Below are 6,290 nucleotides of genomic sequence, written 5' to 3' on the forward strand. Positions count from 1 at the left end.
TGGTGAGCTTTTGGTTAGGCTGAATTGCCTGCCATCATGGCCTCTGTTGTACACATCAGTATGACAAATGGGCTTCCACAATCACCACGCCAGCTAAGAAGACATTGTTTTGTCATCTTGTTTTATTTTTTATTTACCTATATTTTTTCTTAGCATTCTCACAAGAGCCTTGAATGAGTTGTTACCAAACCCACTCTGCTAAGAATAATTCTAGATTTTTCTACAGTAGAAATATGATCCTTATTTCTGGGTCAAGAGATGTAAATGATACCAAGCAGTAACTTTGTATCCTACTCTTTGTATCCTCCTTTAGAAAGCAAGAAAACCTTCCCACTCATAATCTTGACACTAGCTCAGTCTTTCTGATACAGATAGCAGGCCAGTAAGCTAGCTGCATCCCCTTTGGACCCTGCAGCTCACTGTGGTTCATGGACCTGCTGTGCTGGCATCACACGGAAACAGGCTAAAAATGATTAATCTTGGGTATACTCCCAGACCCACTGAGTCCAAGTCTGTATCTTACCACATGGCCAAGTGTTTCTAATGCACACCAGCATCTGTGAAGCTAAGATCTCTAATCACACTTGTAAATTCACACCACTTCCTTACACATAGCACAGAAACATTTTTCTCTTCAAAGAAAGGAAGTTAAAAGCAGGAAAGAAACAGTTGCAAATTTGCTCTGTAATAGATACTAACGTATGAATTCCCCAGTGTTATTTAATACATAAAATAATAATAGAATTGTAAAGAACTGTTTCCACCTAGGTGAAGAAACCAGCTTAGCCACCCACTGGTATCTAGCCAGTATGTACCAGAACTGGCATTGGGCTTCAGATAAGTGTTTTCTATTATACTAACCCACCTTTAATGCTTTGGGAAATTTTTTATAAACATATACTGCAATTTGAATACATTAACTCCTCCATTGCCTCCCTTCCAATTCCTCTTCTATCCCAACTCTTTACTTTCCCAACTTCATGTGTTCTATTTTTTTAGATCCACTGCATCCCTAAACATAACTTACACCACCTTTTATGCATATGAAAGAAAGCATTCTAATTCTTTTGGTATGAGAAATTACATAGAGACTCGCCAAGGATAATATAACATGACTCAAGATCATAACATTGTCAGCATTGAACAGTTATTTATTGCTGCAAAGTGCTGCTCTTCATTCACCCTCACAAAAACCAGGTGAGGCAAAAGCGACTTCCATTCTGTAAACAAAATGCTAAAACTCCCTGTAGCCAGAGGTCTGCCCACAGTCATAAAGAAGTGAGTCAGAACAGGAAGGCAGCTGGGATGCTTATGTGCCAACCGCTGATATTCCAGCTGCATCAAGATACACAAGGAAACTTTTTTTTTTTTTTAAAACAGATGCTGGTTGCTGTCTTCTGGAACCAGACTGTTTGACATTTTGGGCATTCACCTTTTCCTGATGTGAATAAGTGAAGTCATATGGATTCTACCCACTGTTCTGGCTTTGCCTGAGACTGTTGACAAATACTTATTGATGCATGAAGTATTATGATGGAATCCTTAAAGGAGGCTTATCCTGAAGTGAACCATGAACCATGGTCTTCCTGTCTTTCCTTTCTCATTTCACACAACTTGTCTTTTGATTCCAGATGCTAGGCCATTGTATAGTATATCTCAGGAGGGAGCCAAAATTCACAGCATATTTCAAAAATGGACTCCTCACTGCAAAGCACACATGTTCTTTTTTTTTCTTAAAATTTTATTTATTGGTACAGCCCCCCCCCCGTGTGTGTGTGTGTGTGTGTGTGTGTGTGTGTGTGTGTGTTTGCGTGTGGTTATGTATATACACAGGAATATGTGCCACAGTACATGTGTGGAGGTCAGAGGACTATCTGGGGGGAATTGGTTCCCTTCTCCCTTGTTAAGGTAAGGTCTTTCATTTCTTCTGCTGTAGTGTATATTCAGGTTTTATATGTGGGTCCCAGGAATTGAACTTGGGTCATCAGGGTAACTAGCACCCGTAACCACTAAGCCATCTCCATAGCACTGCTTTTTCTTCTTCTAAGAAGAGGACATTGCATGTAGAAATATAAAATGGTGCAGTCAATAAAGAAAACAATATGGACCAGATCTCTTAAAGTAAATTGTATAATTATATCATGACAGAGACATTCTGTTCAAGATGTGTACCCAAAGAGTTAAAGCAAGTATGCTCTCATTTCCTAGTATGAACTGGGTGCTTTTCCATCTCAGGCACTCCTCGTGTGCAGCTTTACTCTCATTCCCTAACCATTACCTAGGCTGTGCTCTGCTGTTGGGTGCTCAATCTCCTGTACTTGTATTAGTCAGTTTTCCATACTATAACAAAACACATGAGACAGTGTGCTTAAAAAGATGAACCGTTTTTCTGAGCCACAGTTCTGGAGGTTTTAGCCCATCATCTGTTGGCCTTATGTTTTGGGGCCAGCAAGGGCATCATTGTAGAAGATATGGTTGAAGAAGCTGGTCACCTTATAACAGTGGTGAAACAAAGAGGAAGTGAAAGAGAAGGACAAGGGTTCCAACATCTTCCTTAAGGGCATGTTTCCAGTGACATAATCTTCTTTCATTTACCCCAGACTTAACAATTTCACAGCTTCTCAGAAATGGCATGGGCTGGGATCCAGACCTTTAGCATATAGACTTTTGAGGTGCACTCAAGACCCAAATTGAGACTCTCTCTGTCTCCATCACTCAACACAGATATGATTTCATAATTACTTGGGAATTTCCCCACATACTATACATTTCACTAAAAACTAAGCTGTGGAGTACAGGGATCAAATTACATTTTAAACAATTCTCTGCTCACACCTACTCATCTTGTCTAATCTGTGTGTTGAAAGATCCAGTGTATTTCAGTAATATGTGCAAAAACAATTCTTATGAACGCTAAAGTTTTATACAAATGGTATTTTAAAGATGTCCATAAGTCTGTGTGTGTTAAATTAATTGTGCTACACCTTCATTTACTCTACTATCTGAGCTAACTTGGGCCTACTCTGTGGTTTGCTATGACACGCAGAGGCAGAGCCTAATTTTGCTGGGCACAGGCAGAAAGATTTTTCACCTGAGTGAAACAGAAATCCTCACCATGCAGGAGAGTTCTAAATTCCTCACCTGACCTCTTGACCTAAGTTGTCTCAATTTACAATAGATTCATATTCAAACCAGAAAACTTTAAAATCCTCCTGGTATTACTTGCTGCCAGGAAAATATGTGTTTGCAGACAACTCTGTTTGTTTCATTTTTGAGGTGGGGTCAGAGAAACACACACCATGTTATGCAAGGTTCTCCTCTTACTTCTGCCATATTTTCAAAGATACTACTATAAATGCAGTATTCAATTTTAACTTCTTCAAATCTGGTATCTTCTATTCTACTTTTCTTGTTTTAAACTATTTTTACTTTTGAAAATTGCATTCATGTATTTAATGAAACATAACTGCATTTACCCCTACTTCCCCATCAGAGCAACATTTACCATGTCCTTTCCAACATATTCAATCCCACTTCATGTGAGTGCTGCCCAAGCATGGTGAGGGGTCATCCGTAGGAGCATGGGAAACCTATCAGTGGGCCACATGTGCTGTGAAGAATAATCTTCCTTCCCCTGCAACCATTCACTGCCAACAGCTCCGCAGGACAGAGTAGGGACTGGAAATCATCTGTTCCATTTATATCAAAATTTTGAATGGCTTGCTCTTGTGTAGATCTTGCTGCTAACCACAGATACTGTGAGATCATGATTGCAATAGCCATGTCATGTGCAGAAGACAGCATTTCTCTGCTCCTCTCCCCATCCTCTGATTCTTACAGTTCTTTTTATTCTTCATCCACAGTGTTTCCTGTGCATTGGTTATGATAGTGATCATGATAATGTAGACATCCCATTTGGAGTTGACCACTATTGTCCTAGTCAAGATTACTATAGGTGTGATGAAACTCCATGGCCAAAAGCAAGTTGGGTTTATATGGCTTATATGTCTACTGTTCATCATTGAAAAAAAGTCAGAATTGGAACTCAAACAGGTTGGAAACCTGGAAGAAGGAGTAGATATAGAGGCCATGGAGGAATGCTGATTACTGGCTGGCTACTTATGGTTTGCTCAGCCTGCTCTTTATTATAGACTCTAGGGCCACCAGCCTAGGGAAGGAACCACCCTCATGGGCTGGACCCTCCCCTACCCATCACTAATTATGAAAACACTCTACAGGTCTGCCTATAATCCAATATTTTGGAAGCATTTTCTCAGTCAGAATTACTTCTCAGATGACTATAGCTTGTGTGAAGTGGACATAAATCTAGCCAGCATACTTATCCTCAGCGTTTGACCAGTTTTGCATCTCTCTGCCAACTGCTGACCACTGCAAAAGAAACTTCTCTGGCCAAAGTTGATGAGAACAGCCTAGACCCATGGATATAAACATTTCTGCTCCATTTTTTTATCTCTAATTTCCTGTTATATGTTATATTAAGCATGTTCAGATAATAGAGTCTGGAAAGATGAGTCAGTAGTTAAAAAGGCTTGCTGTGAAAGCAAGAAGGGCTGAGTTTAAATCCCCAGCATCCACATAAAAGTCCCACATTTCTGCAGGTTTCTGTAATCCCCACATTGGAGGCTGGAGACATCTGGGTCCTCAGAGATTGCTGGCTGGCCAGTCTACTCAAAACCACAAGCTTCTGGTTCAGTGAAAACCTTGTCACAAAATAAGATGTGAAGTAATAGACAAAGGCACCTGATGTCCTCCTCTGCGGGGTGTGTGTGTGTGTGTGTGTACCTGAGCACACACCCATGCACACACACATGTCCATCTACCATATATACATGCACACCACAAAAATGAGAAGTAATATAATTCACTCAAGTTAAGTTTAAAGTTTGTTATCATTAGCCAGAGTGATGGTTAAAGTCTTTGACAGTAGGTCTGACAAAAATACCCAACACCAGGAACCAGGAATGCATACTGTTCACAACCAATAAGCAGGTGAAGATGGCCACTAAATTCTCTCTTGTCCCTGGATTGTGTGTTGAGTTGGGGTCACAGGAAGGACCAGATAGGCTGAGAAATCGACTGCTGTCTGAATAGTAGCTGTGATCATACCATACAATCCTTGTAAGGACTAAATAAGTAGAACTTCAGGCTGGGACTCTAGTCCAGTAGATAGTTATTTTAGCAGGTGCTGTGTTAACCCTTCCACAGAGAACAGGAGCAAGTAAGGTGCAATACCTCTTCCTTAGCATCCTGGAATTGGCAGATAAGATATATGGTTTGGGTTCTGATTTTAGAAGACTAGTGATCCTAAGGGAGTCACTTATCTTCTTAGAATTTCTTGTTAAACTCAGTTTCTCAACAGCAGAATTCAGAGAGGCAGCATGGGGATTGAGTTTCTAGGAGCTTTAAGTTGATAGGAGCCATTTTTAAAAACTACACAATGCCAGGCAGTGGTGGCACACACCTTTAATCCCAGCACTCAGAAGGCAGAGGCAGGTGGATTTCTGAGTTCAAGGCCAGCCTGGTCTAAAAAATGAGTTCCAGGACAGCCAGGGCTACACAGAGAAACCCTGTCTCATAAAACCAAAAAACAAACAAACAAAAAACAAAAACCAAAAAAGAAAAAAAAAAACAAGAAAACAAAAACAAAAAAAGTACACAACTTCCTTTCTATCTTTTTGCATTGTTATTATTTTTATTCTGGTAACATGGTGACAGTCTGAAATTTGAAACTTTACAAGGCAGTAAAATATATTTGAACTGTCAGATAATTTAGGCTAAGTAAACCCTATACACAAATATGTAATTAGGTGAATTACTGCTATTGCTGTTGGAATGTAACTCCTCATCCAGTAAAAGCTAAAGGTGTGCCCCAATTAATGTCTTTTAAATATGTGATGATGCTTGTATAATTATGATGCTGTAATTATATTCACATGGATTTGTGGTTCTTGGGAGGGAACACATAGCTGTAGAAGATATACTGCTGCTGAAATGATTTTCACTGTTTATTTATGATACAGTATGTTTTACTCAGACAGTGTTAACAGTCAGATAAAGTGAACTGTTGATAGAATTGTTGAAAATGTTTACTACACTATAAGTTGCTTCTGTTACTAGAAAATCCACATTTGTTACATTCTGCTGAAAAAGTGTTTTTTCACAAGTTAGGTGGTGTACTGGCTAGTTTTGTGTCAACTTGACACAGGCTGGAGTTATCACAGAGAAAGGAGCTTCAGTTGGGGAAATGCCTCCACAAGATCCAGCTGCAA

This window comes from Mus musculus, chromosome 3, assembly GCF_000001635.26.
Source record: "Mus musculus strain C57BL/6J chromosome 3, GRCm38.p6 C57BL/6J".
In the NCBI taxonomy this organism is placed as follows: domain Eukaryota; kingdom Metazoa; phylum Chordata; class Mammalia; order Rodentia; family Muridae; genus Mus; species Mus musculus.